Genomic DNA, 13569 nt, shown 5'->3' with positions numbered 1-13569 from the left:
CTCTGTTGGCTATAAAATGTGTGCTGGCCACTGCGTCTTCAGATGCAGTTTTATTTCAGCACAAAACGCTGCACATAAAATGTTACTGCAATAGTATACTTTAAAAGTCACATGTTAAGGCGAAAGAGAAATAAGCCATGCAACATGATTGCAAAACCTCACAATGCATCACCTTGTAAGGCCAGAGCAGAGTATCCTGCGTGTTGACTCACAGACGCGCAACTCTTTTTTAATCCCATCACATTCTGCTGCGTGTGATTCAATGTCAATCACAAAGTTGCGTCGGATGCGACTATGCACAGATCATTTACCCCTTGTCATCATCATACACAGTGCAATCCCTTGGTGTTGTAATGTATATTTCAGCAACATGCAAAAATGTGCACTGCGTGTACAAAAGCTCTTAGCTTTATGCAAAATCACGAGTTCCTGAAGATTTCAACTGTCCAGAGCATTTCAATGTCATCTTCGTGTAAATGTGGGTTTTCTGTGGGTACTCCGTTTCCTCCTACATGAAGCCAACCACTCATTCATGTGGTTGGCACGTGGGTCACGGTCCGGGATTTGTCACTATTAGCCATGTGTGCAGTAGATGCAAGACAAAAACTTTTCTAATGCCTACAAGGCATAAATATAATGCATTTGTGAAAGCCTTAGTGCTGTAAGAATACCAAGTGTACTTATTGTTATTAATGGCTCTGTCCAAACATCCGACTGCTAGACTATTCTGAAATAGAAATTCAACAGTGATATTTTCGTAGATGAGTTAATATTAATCCCTGTTTCACATATAATCCAACATTTTTTTGGTTCTTTCGGTAAAGTCACGTAGAAGGGAAATAATAAAATAATAAAAATAAACATAACAATAATTCTCACGACGTTTCGGCTACAACGCAAGCAGCCGTCTTTAGGTGAAGAATGAGACACTGCCAAGCTTGGAGCTTATATATAAGCTGGGTTGGAGGTGGAAGAAGAGCTTCTTAATAAAAGAATGTGCATATCAAGAGGAATTGAGCATAGTCATTGGTAATGCGTAGGTGGGCGGGGGGGTTTCAAAGTCATATTATCCAGACTGCCACTCTACACCCAACCTTATGGAAGAGGTACGTAGATGACACTTTTGTCATCTGGCCACATGGCCGGCCTGCTCTAGACCAATTTCTCGACCACATCAATTCCATACACCCAGCCATCAGATTCACCATGGAAGTCGAAAAAGATGGCAAGCTACCCTTTTTGGATGTCCTAATTAAAAGGAGACCTGATGGTTCAATGAGCCATTCTGTCTACAGGAAAGCCACCCATACGGATGCCTACCTAAAACCGGATTCCCACCACCATCCATCCCAGAAGAACTCTCTCATCAAGACTCTATACCATAGAGCCCAATGCATCTCCGACCAGGAACACATTGCCAGTGAACTCAAACACGTACGCCAAGCTCTTAAGGCTAATGGTTACTCCGACTACACAATCCGCAAAGCCATCACTCCAACCATCAAGAAGGATCCTGTTGAGGAGCCTTTCAAAACCATCACCTTACCCTACATTGCTGGGGTCACAAAAAAGATCTCCAAAATCCTGATTAAACACAAGATTCAGGTCCGATTCAACACAGTACATAAAATCCGTGATCTGGTCCCGTCTGTAAAAGACGTGGTTCCAGACATACAGTACCCTGGCGTCTACAAACTAAGTTGCCTCTGTGGTAGCAGTTACATTGGAGAAACCAAACGACATGTCTCGGACCGCATCCGTGAACATAAAGCAGACCTGAAACACGGTAGGACAAACACCTCAGCCGTGGCAGATCACTGTTACAATTCAGTGGGTTCACATGACATTGACTTCTCCAAGACAGAGGTTCTCTGCAAGCCATCTGGCTACCATGAGAGATTCGTTTATGAGGCGATCCACATATACAAACACAGAGACAATTTCAACCGAGAAGATGGATTCTGGCTTAGCAATCATTGGAAGGACGTAATAAACCATTTCGGATCTTAACTGATTGTTGCTCACGTTTACGGTGACTTTCAGACCGCAGTCCACTCACTGGGATTGACTGTGTATCTTGTGTTCTCCACAGGGAATGCATTATTTGCTCCGCTGCGGGTCTCCTGCCACCGCTCTCCCATTGACATGTTTCATTGCTTCTACATACTATTAACATTCCCTCCCTTTGTTAATGCTACCCCCTACCCCCTCCCTTTGATGCTGCTAATCCTGCATAATGCATGGGCATATGACTTTGAACCCCCCCCCGCTCACCTCCTACGCATTTCCCATGAATATGCTAAATTCCTCTTGATATGCACATTCTTTTGTTAAGGCGCTCTTCTTCCACCTCCAACCCAGCTTATATATAAGCTCCAAGCTTGGCAGTGTCTCATTCTTCACCTGAAGACGGCTGCTTGCGTTGTAGCCGAAACGTCGTGAGAATTATTTTGTTATGTTTTATTTTTTATTATTTTATTACTTCCCTTCTACATGACTTTACCGAAAGAACCAAGAAGATGAATCCCTGCAGTCACGAAAGCTTTAAATCGAAATTTAATCCAACATTGTGATGGATCTGCTTTACTGTGACATGTGCATTCTCCTGCTGTGTGAAATGTTCACGTGGCAAAGTTGTCATTGTGGAAACCAGAGATGTGCGGTCAGGGGAGGCAGAGCCTCACCTGTCATACTCCAATAAAAATAGCTGTCACGAAAAGTAAAAAATAATAATCAAATCAAATAAATAATAAGTTTTTTCACTGATCTGTGTTATAAATGTAATTTCTGTACGATTCCAATCATTTTTATAGTTAAAATCGCCAAATTTGCGGAGCTCCGCTGCAAATACAGGAAGAGACGAGAGGTGAGGAAGTGACAAGTTCAGCCTCCCCTCTGATTGCGCAACCCCTCAGTAACTGGATGGAGCGCGGGCAATAAGCGCGTGCCTGTTGCTATCTCAGTATGTCACCAATGTAATGTTTGTAGACCCCTTCATTTCATGTCCTCGCCTTCCATACTCCAGGTAACTTATTTCAGGTATGTGTATAAAGATATTTAGGCTCGCTGGTCTCGTCATAAAACTGCAATGAAAAAGAACAAGGGAGGCAGCTATCACATCTGCTTCACTGAGGGGGACGTGTCTAACACGCCCCCCTCAGTGAGGCCACGCCCCTTCCGTGAGGTCACGCCCCCCTCAGTGTGTGAATCTGGCTCTGACACTAGCCAGTGCCTCCCCAGCCATTGACCTCACCGCACGTCACTGGTGGAAACTTGTGGGCGTAGATGCACAGTTATATTGCATGTTGTCCATCTCAACACTACTGAGGCCTATAATTGAGAATAATCTCTACTCCCCTAAATGAATGCACATCCAGAGAAACATTCCATAGCATATATATAACCTCTGCCTACATTTGTTCATCGTGTTCTCCTAATATATAATTCAGCAGCTGGTGATGCAGCAGTCACAGGGGCTCCTATTGGAATACATGGAAGCAATGAAGAAAAAAAAGGAAGCGGAAGAAAAACGAGGTAGAGAGTGTGTCCCCACACCCGGGCTCTGATGATGATAATGAACTAATCGTGCGTCTATGTCATTCCTACCTCCCCTTTCCACTGTTGAGTGCAGGTGTCTGGTGAGTATTGTATTAGCGTCGAGTCCGTATCACATGAATAGCTCTTAGCATCCCATAGCTAAAATAAAGAAGCGTTCTATAAATCAAAATGAATGGTCAATGTGTATAACACATTGTGTCTTATGAATATTGTAATATGATACAGTTCAGAATATTTTATGAATGTCTTAAACTTCACAAATTACTCACAAAACAAATACTTTAGTGATACTGCATTGGCAATGGTGCATGAGCACACAATACAAATTCAACGTATTCATCAATAACACTATCCTATAAGGCAAAATATATATTATAGGCAACATTTCAAGCAATGGCCGTTTTTCAGGATATCGAAAAGTTACTATTATATGTCATTGACAGTCACATCTCTCTGCCAATGTTATTGATTTTCCATCAAAAACGAAAGCACAACGCTTGAGGCTGTTCACTCGCTGTGCTATCTCAGCTGTTGTCAGTCACAAGTGAGACCCACGCCGCTTTTGTGCAATTGGGAATGAAGCCCCAGCTGCATCACATTGTGATTTAGGCATGATATGATTTACCCTGCTGGTGAATTGAAAACTTGTGACGGTTTGAGGTAGTGCTTAGATTTAAGAATCAATATTGTTTGTATCATACTTTGTCTCATTTGTGTTTTTCTTAATTGTTCCATCTCATGTGTACAGGTTTGTTAGATCCTTTAGTTTAAGAGTAACGTTAAACAGTTTTTGCATTGGTGTTGTCATGGAATCGCACACGCATGACCCGATGTGTGCATCGTGAGCGTAATATATTTTAACCGATGAATAATGCGTTGTCACATGTCTGATATCTCGTGTGCTGCGTACACGTTCAATGTGGTTAATCAAGCAGTTCGGGTTAGTAATTAATCCATTCTCGGGCTCACAATGCACATCGAATCACGCGTGCACTATGTGTTGTAGGTAGGGCTACGTTGTGGGCAGCAGAAGGCAATGCAGAAAATCCCATTGTACTTTTATGCTTCTGCATTTATGCTCCCCACCTTAACCAGCCCGCACTGTCTAGCATGGCGAAGTATGGTCATTTAAACCCCATGACGTACATGCCATGGGGATGCCCTCATCTAGCAGTGGATTAACAAAGGGATGTACATATACAGGATACCCTTGAATATCGCAGGCTTATCGTTCACGGTTTCGATCTATCTCGGGCAACCTCTTTGTGTACCAATTTAGCTACCGCGGGGGTTAGTTTTGGCCTTTCGCTGTCAGCGCCACCTTTGCCGTGCAAGCATCTTGCAGACAACGACAAAGACCCCGTAACGGACTGTTGGAGAATTTTGCTGTTAGCGAGCACCTATGACGGCCAGCACCACGCATTTGCGTCCCCAGTGGAGATGTTTACACATCGCATCAGGTACTTATTTGAGGCTGAGTCGACATAGGGGAGGCCCAGGACTGATTTAGATAATCGTCACTGCTGTTGGGCGTGAGCCAGAATCGAACTCAGGTCGTCGAGTTTATAGAGCAGCGCGCTAACTATTGCACTACTGCTCCCCACTCGCCGACAAACACACCCGCTTTGGATAATCGTCAACGGTAAGTAAAGTATTCAGTATTTATAGTCCTTTTTATTGTCTAGGATCTTTTTTTGTATGGTTTATTACATGTTTCAATTGTTTAGTTTCGAGTTAATTTGGCATAGAGACAGTACTTATTTCAATTGTGATGTCTCTATTTTGGTTGCCGTGTACCTTACCACATTATTTAGGGAAGGCTTAATGATTGAATAACGCGGTTTTGGCTTTCGTGGCACGATCCAAGAACGTAACCCCCGAAATGTTCGAGGATCTCCTGTACAACAAACATCGAACTCGTTGTCCCAGTGGCTTGCGTTCGTCACCTGGCTCATAAAGTGCAAGTGCTGCTGCATCAAGTGAAGCAGTGGTTCAGAGGCTGATCGATATTTTTGTGCTGCTTATAGCTTCTAAGCAACTGCACAGGAGGTGCCAAAAGCGTGACCTTGCTCCAAATCATAGCAGCATTGTTTGAAATATTTGCGCCGTTATAAATGCAAGTGCCCTTCACGTCCGCCAACTGCGTTGTGATTGCTTTTTCTTCTATTTTTCAGCTCAGACGAAGAAGAGCTGCACCATTCAATAGTTTTGGACAAGTGCCCATGTTCACTTCTGCCTTGTTAGGATGCGCTACAATTATACATCTTTACTTTATTTACTCTCTCCAAAAGTTACGTGATTTAAGTGGTTTTACAACTCCACCGCTATTGAATGCTCTCATATGCACGATCTCGTCTACAAAATACAGAAATTAGTGGAAAATCTTAAATTATAAACAGATTACCGTAAACCACAACTAGGACTTGTAACACAATAAAAAATAAATAACATAATCAGAGCACACTATTTCCCACAGGAGCATGCTCGTGTGCAATTTCCATAAAGACTTGGTAATCTAGTGCAGTAAATTCCAACAGTCATTCACTTGTGTAAGGGTGCACTGATTATGCTCTTTGCTTGGATAAGTCAATTCTTTTCTGGAGTTTAACTTTAGATTCATGATCCCTTTAGTTGTGATTAAACATTTATACAGAACTCATCTTATATGTTACCCAATTACCCACTACTCTTATTATCCGTGGCGCCTATAGCATCTGCAAAAAATGTTCTTACCCAAGCCCTTTTCTTCCTATTATCTGCAAAAGCTGCTTCCTATTGTAAATCATAATGCTTCCAATTGTACCCCATATTATTCGTAGCTAAATTGAGTCATGGAAAATTCATACTTTTACCCGCAGCTTATCCGCAATGTTTTACATTCTGTATGGAGCTACAAAGAAAACACAATTCTTGCGCCAAAGCCCAGGTTTTTCTTTTTCTTAGAATAAATTTGCTCATGCATAGTATTCAATTTTGTAACGTCAGAGGTCATGATGTATTGTCAACTTCTGCTGCGATAAAAGACTAACCCCGATGCTAATTAACTATTGTAACTCCTGCTAAACATCTGATTAAATATATTTCAATACCTGTGGATATCTATGGGTTATCTGCAAGTATTGACCACCCTCTTTCCCAACATGCACTACACTCTAAAACTCTTTTGATTATCCGTGTTTTTTTCGTGGATAAGTGGAATTGCGTGGCAATTTCATTTTATTCGCGATTATATGCAATTTTACCTTTGTGGGTAAGTGGAGCAAAACCACGAATAGGATCCGTGATAATGGTCCCTCATTAAAATGGATAAGAGGAGTTATGTAATACTGATTAATACTGTTTAGATACTTTGTTCTGTTTAATTGGGGAATTTCTATATATCTTATGGATGACTATTTACTTTCTTTGGAATATGGTTGTGGTCTTCTGAACATGATGGGATGTTTTCTCATTAAGTGAAAGGGCATTATATATAGTAGGAGACAACACAATCCTTACCTGCAGAGTTCTCTGGTGACCTTGGTTTATGCACAGCAAGAGGCACATTGAGATATGCAGGCAAATAATGAAGCGGCTAGCTGGTCTAGCAGAGTGTGATACTGAGAGGGAAGTCACAGCCCAAGAAACTGCAGGGACAGGAGTGCGGTGTCGTGCCCATTGCATTGCTGATTCTCGTGGAGCGGCTCGCTGGAACAGGGGGCTTGAGAATTGTGTTGCTGTTTATTTCATCGCAGTCTTCGTTCAAGCCTCTTGTTATGGATAGGAAAATCTTGAAAATACATCGATAATGGTTCATGTATGTTCTCATGACTCTCCTGTGTTATTGATTGGTGGCACCTGGGTACAGAACTCGAAACAACATTTGAGCCAATTCTGACAGTATCTTCGAAAATTTGTACATGTAGACAATATTTTATTGTTGGTGTGGGTTTTTTTTAAGTCCGTATAAGCAGGTACGTACCGTGCTCATTGCATTGGCTTGGTCGCTCTAGGGCAGTGGTTCTTATAGTTTTTGGATCCACAGACCCTCAACCCTCAAAACTTGTTCGCGGATCACTTTGTACACCAATTGTATAACTTTCACTTCTGTAAAAGAATTGTGGAATGTTAATTAAAAAAACCATAACACTTAATTCGCTTTTTATTGAATGATCTAAATAAAGTTTTACAATCGACAGTACAAAATAGAGGGTTTTGTGAAAGGCATCACCGTGTCTGTGACAGTTCCGTGGTACGCCCACGGCCTTGTGGTCCACGGCTGGGAACCACTGCTCTCGGGAATGTAATTCAAACCGGATCAGTGCAATGTTTTAACCTTGTAATCTGTTAACCTCATCAAAATGTGCTTGGAATTATGCAAGCACATCCATATATCGAATAATTCAGTGTACGAGCATATGGATAATATAACAATAAACAATACAATGCTTTGAATGTTGCTGTGGAAATCATGTTTGTGATGCCAAGTATTGTGGAATTGACATGGTCTCATGTCTCAGGTAGACTCGGCTATTTCGGGGTTGCATGACCAGAGCGTTAATTATCAGTGTTTACCTCCCTTCCTTCCTCTCCTACCTCAGTGCAGATGTCCCTGTTTTGCGTGCAGTGTAACAGGTTTCTATGTTTATTTTGTTTAGCCAGGTGAGAACTCAAAAGACAAGGATAGTGGCAATTGCAAGAGTGACCAGGAGCATTCGTCTGCCAGGGTGGTGATTGTTATGTTTAATCCAAATTGAGTCATTTCCATGGTAATTTTCTAGTTTGGCAAGTCTGAACCCTTACGCCAGCACAGAGTGGTCTGCTCTTGCCTAGTAAAATCCGGGGATCTCTAGCATCCACTGTGAAGCAGATGGTGCTACTTATGGTTAATACATCCACATAATTGTCCAGGAAGGCCACTGGGCTCGAACCACAAACGTCTGTAACAAATGGCAAACACTGCAGGGCCATGGCACCGCCCATGGGAAAAGATGGACCAAAGGAAGAAACCCTTCATTAAAGATTCGCGTCCATGCTGCTGGAGTTCAATCAGCCAATGCCTAATGCACTTCCATATATACAGACACAATTTCAACAGAGAGGATGGGTACAAACTCAGCAATCATTGGAAAGACGTCATCAACCAGTTTAAGTCATAACTAGCTGTGATGTTCCCATCCTACCACCCTCCGATGATAAATTATATTTTTTCCCCGTGGCTTCGGCTCTATTTCACATTAACGCGTAAAATCTATCGCGCCAATGTGGCCACCTCCGGACGCCGACGTCGCGGCGGCTATCCGGTCTTACATTAACATGATAATTTCTCACATTAACATAGCCACCCGCGCACTCGTCGTGGAGGCCGCTCTGCGATCTTACATTAACATCCTAATTTCTCACATTTATGTAGTGGTGATACGCGCTGGCAGTAGGGATCGTGTGGCAGCGCGGGGTGATTGGCTATGTATTGGTGATACGCGCTGGCAGTAAGGGATCGTGTGGCAGCGCGTGGTGATTGGCTCTGTAGTGGTGACACGCGCTGGCAAAAGGCATCGTGGTGATTGGTCAACTAGAGTGGGTGCTCACATCGCGGTCCGCATAGGCTCCGCCCCCTCGGGAGCGGAGGACTATGAAAGGCGATGCGCGCGGGCGCTCGGGGAGTTGGTAACCAGTGAAGACAGAAGACGGAGGAGGAAGAGATAGGGCCCTGAGACCCCTAGCCCCGCTGTCCTTGTAAGGGCCGGCACCCTGTGTGGCTCAGAGGCGGGACCTTGGGACCCGCGGCCGGACGTCCTTGTGAGGGCCGGGCTGCGGGACCCAGTGGTCGTGATCCATACCCCAGCTTGGGTGGGTCTGTGAGTTCCCCTGGAAGCTACGGGGCTGGAGAGCCCGTGTGTGTGTAGCCGGGTGGAACGTGTAGCGTGAGCTGTAGTTGACCACACGTGTTATTGTGGCTAAGGAAAGTGTTAATAAAGTGTGCTACCCGTCAAGTGGTCTCCCGCCGTAATTTACAATATTACATTTATATCACTAGCCCCGCCCACTCCGTTTATGACTCTAGTACTACACCCTTTTTAAACCTATAAAACAGTCTGCATTCAGCAGCTTTCCCCCTCTTTACTCCTGATGACGATCGCTTGTGTTGTGATCGAAACATCGTAGTTTTTTGTTCATTTAATATATTTTTTTTAAATTAATTTTATACCTATCTACGTGACTTTACCGAAAGACCAAAAGAATGTCTTAATACTTTAACTTGCATTGCACACTTAGGGGCCAATCTTTGTACAATTTAGTTTAACAATTTTGAGGGTTCTACACATCTTATAAAAGTAGCTATTGCTGGCTCTACAACACTCAAGCAGTACACAAAAAATAGACTGCAAAATCCTGTTCTTTTGCATGGCATTGTGATAAATTAGGAACGCAAGTTAAAACAGTGGCACGTGCCCATTGTATTACCTCTATGAAGAAGCAAAAGTGTCCACATTGATCTGAAACGAGCGCAGTGCACTAAACGCACCGGTGGATGATGGTGCAGTGCGCCTGCACTCCACCATGGCCAGGCAGGGCCCACATGCAAACGCAGCTCTTGCAGCCTCGTGTACCTCCAGTCGTGTTTACAATTTAAAATACATATCTTATTGAGTTCACAATACACTTAATGATTCCGTTTAATATTATATATGCATACAATCAACGCATTAATTAAACTATTGGATAGTATGACATCATTCGAGCAATGAACACTCCACTGCTGGATGAAAGTTTCCCTAAGATGCGATAATCCGTCCCGCCACTGCACCCGAGCTGAGTTCCTCGCCCCGCCTGTGTGCTGGACAACCTCTCGGCCGTGTTCCCTCCTTGGCTGCCACTTCCATAATCGCCTCAGCCACCCGTCCCGTCCGTTTCCTGCACAAGCCCATTTTTACTAACCATCAATATGGTGTCTGAAGCTCGTGTTCTTTTAATCCACGTGTACCTCAGTATCTCGCTGCTGGTCTACGCATGAACCTCTCCGTGCTTTCTTGCATGTTCAGATGTTTATTATTCTTTGTTAGTTTTATTATGTATGTTCCAAGTCGTAGCAACAGGCTCCAGCCCAAAATGGCAGTCAACTGGAGTAGACTGTAAGTGGTGATGCGGGTTGTGGATGGGGGTTGCAACTGGAGTAAGAAGTCGAGTTCTGTGGCTCATGGAAAAGCGGTATCGCTCAATTATAAACCCACATTTACAACCACCATCAATTCATAACCACCACCAATAACCCACTAACGTTACAAAAACAAGTAACACCCTACTCACATTGCAACCACCACCCCAAATCCACAACCGCCACCCTTAATCTACTTTGCTTACAAGTTGGCGAGTGTCTCAGGGTGTATGTGGAGCAGGAGTGTAGTGGTTAGTGCACTGTGATACGAACCCAGTTTGATTCCCGCTCACGACCAATACAATCCGAGAATACTGTACATATAAACACTGTACATGTAAACACTGTACATGTAAACACTGTAAATGTAAACACTGTACATGTAAACACTGTACATGTAAACACTGTAAATGTAAATACTGTACATGTAAACACTGTACATGTAAACACTATACATGTAAACACTGTACATGTAAACACTGTACATGTAAACACTGTACATGTAAACACTGTACATGTAAACACTGCATTTAAACACTTTAAATGTAAACACTGTAAATGTAAACACTGTACACGTAAACACTGTAAATGTAAATACTGTACATGTAAACACTGTAAATGTAAACACTGTAAATGTAAACACTGTACATGTAAACACTGTAAATGTAAACACTGTACATATAAACACTGTACATATAAACACTGTAAATGTAAACACTGTACATTTAAACACTGTACTGTATATTTAAACACTGTACATTAAAACACTACATTTAAACACTGTAAATGTAAACACTGCAAATGCCGCACCACCCTTCACAATCCACTGCTGGATGAAGGCCTCCCCCGCGCCGTGTCGCCCATGGGGGCTGCTTCACTTCGCGTGCTTCACCGCGCCGGTCAACGCCGCCTGGTGAAGTGGAGAGGGCCTGGGGCCAGGCGAGACGTCACTCGCCACTGCCGTGAGCCGTGGCCGGCATCGAACTCGAGCTGGCGGGTTCGTAGCGCAGTGCAGGGGCCACCGTGCCACTGCTCCCCACTGCCATGCTCGTCGGTAAACCCTCGTCGCCTGATGACAACGCAGGAAACACGTGGACTCCCACCTGTCCCGTCTGTATGGGATAGAGTGTGACCCCCTCGCACGAGTGGGTGTTCTCTGGGTGCTCTGGTTTCCTCTCACATGGAAGCTCTCATTCAGTGGCTGACAGCGTCTTAATAATAGAGGGAACTGCAGAGCGGCAGTTAAAACGATTGTGCGAGTTTATTAAATGACGCCACAGTCGGTGGTGTGATGTGGGGTAAGCTACGGATACTCCCATCCCTTACAAGCATTGAAGCGTAGCTCGAATATACCCCTAGAGGGGCTCTCTAGAGCTCCCTCTAGTGAAGACCCTTTCACCAGCAGTTGAGTGAGCGAGCACTTGCAGCGCTGCACCTTTACCTCTTAGCGCTGTTGGACAAGAATGGCAGTGACATTCTCTACCTTCAAAAACACATCGCCACTTTAAATGTTCTAGTTGGTTTGGCAAAAATGTTGCCAACTGCATCACCCCCGCACCGAGACGAGAGTCCCCCCCCCTGCACGTGCGTCTCGCGGCTCGCAGCCCTCGCGAGGCGGCGGCGCGTGGAGGCGACGCGCCACGTGCGGGCGGGTGGGTGAGTGGAGGTCGACTGCAGGCAGAGGGCGAAGCCGCCTTGTCCGGTGGGGGGGACATGAAAGGAGATCGTGCACGGGGAAATGTGAGCAGAGGGGTTCAGTGCAATTGCAAGGGAAATTACGTAACGGAAGTGACGGTACGTACATACACACGCACATATATACACGCACGCATTTGTATGTATGTAGATACAAACTGTACATTCATACACATACATTTGTATGTAGACATGAGCATGCATATGTATGTACGAATGCAGCTACATGCACACGTATATATAGTACACATGCCTCTGTGTAGATACACATGCATCTGTATAGATACATGCACACATGCATCAATATAAATTCAGCTACATACATGCAGCTGTGCTCCTTATACCAACAATTAGCTGCAATGCAGATTTATCCAAAACGACTACAACATAAGAACGTTAATGAGTCCATCATGAGCCCGGATAATCAGGAATACATTCGTCGTACCGCGACACCGTGACACACTCCTTGACCATCCTCGTGCCACTTGCTCGTCCTGTCAACCACAGCGAATGTCACTCCGCACAGCATCCTCCACATCATGGGAACTTCGAGTGTAGTCATGAATATTGTTATTAGAAGGTTTTTATTTGGCTTCGATGTTATCAATACTTGTGCGTGTAGATTCATTTTACGCACAGCGCGTTGAGAAAACTTCCATATGAAAGGCGCTGTATAAAAGCGAGGTTATAACAATTATCTCGCAAATCGACCTCCGTGTTACCCCGCGCTGCGTCACATGCGACAGTCGCCTCGCCGGAGCAGCAGCGGTGACCTCGACCGCGGCATCCGCGCGCTGCGAGGATCTCGCAGGAGCGGCAGAGACGCCGCCACGAGGTCTTCTTCCCCTTCGCGCGCGCGGGTCACGAAGGAGACCGCGCGGGTCACGAGAACGCCTCGTGGTGGTGGTGACAGCAGCAGATTATGGGATCCGCCAACAGTGCCGCCTCCCCACCCCGCCTCGTTGCGAATAGGGGGGAGGGGGTTCCCTGGTCGACCTGGGTCCGGTAGCACTGCAGCCATCGTCACCTGGGACCCGCGTCGCTCCTGGGTGCATGGAGCGGGCGGCTTCTCTGACGAGAACAGAGGAGGCTGCCTCCGCAGCGTCGTTATCCGAGTCGACAGTCACCGCATTCTCCGGGTTATGAGACGCTTCGGAACAGTAAGACGCAGTCTAAACCTG

At 44.7% G+C, this 13569-nt stretch overlaps 1 long non-coding RNA gene across 1 annotated transcript; it reads left to right on the top strand.

Annotated features, from left to right (window-relative positions):
- The first annotated feature begins 3448 nt into the window (after window positions 1-3448).
- Window positions 3449-7992, top strand: LOC144736760 (uncharacterized). Its single transcript, XR_013588820.1, has 2 exons — window positions 3449-3534; window positions 5733-7992. It is a non-coding gene; the product is annotated as an uncharacterized LOC144736760 (long non-coding RNA).
- The last annotated feature ends 5577 nt before the right edge of the window (window positions 7993-13569 follow it).

The sequence above is a fragment of the Lampetra planeri genome, chromosome 3 (genome assembly GCF_965212315.1).
Source record: "Lampetra planeri chromosome 3, kcLamPlan1.2.h2, whole genome shotgun sequence".
NCBI classification, from domain to species: domain Eukaryota; kingdom Metazoa; phylum Chordata; class Hyperoartia; order Petromyzontiformes; family Petromyzontidae; genus Lampetra; species Lampetra planeri.
The sequence above is the reverse complement of the archived record's forward strand: the minus strand, read 5'-3'. Positions and strand labels throughout refer to the sequence as shown.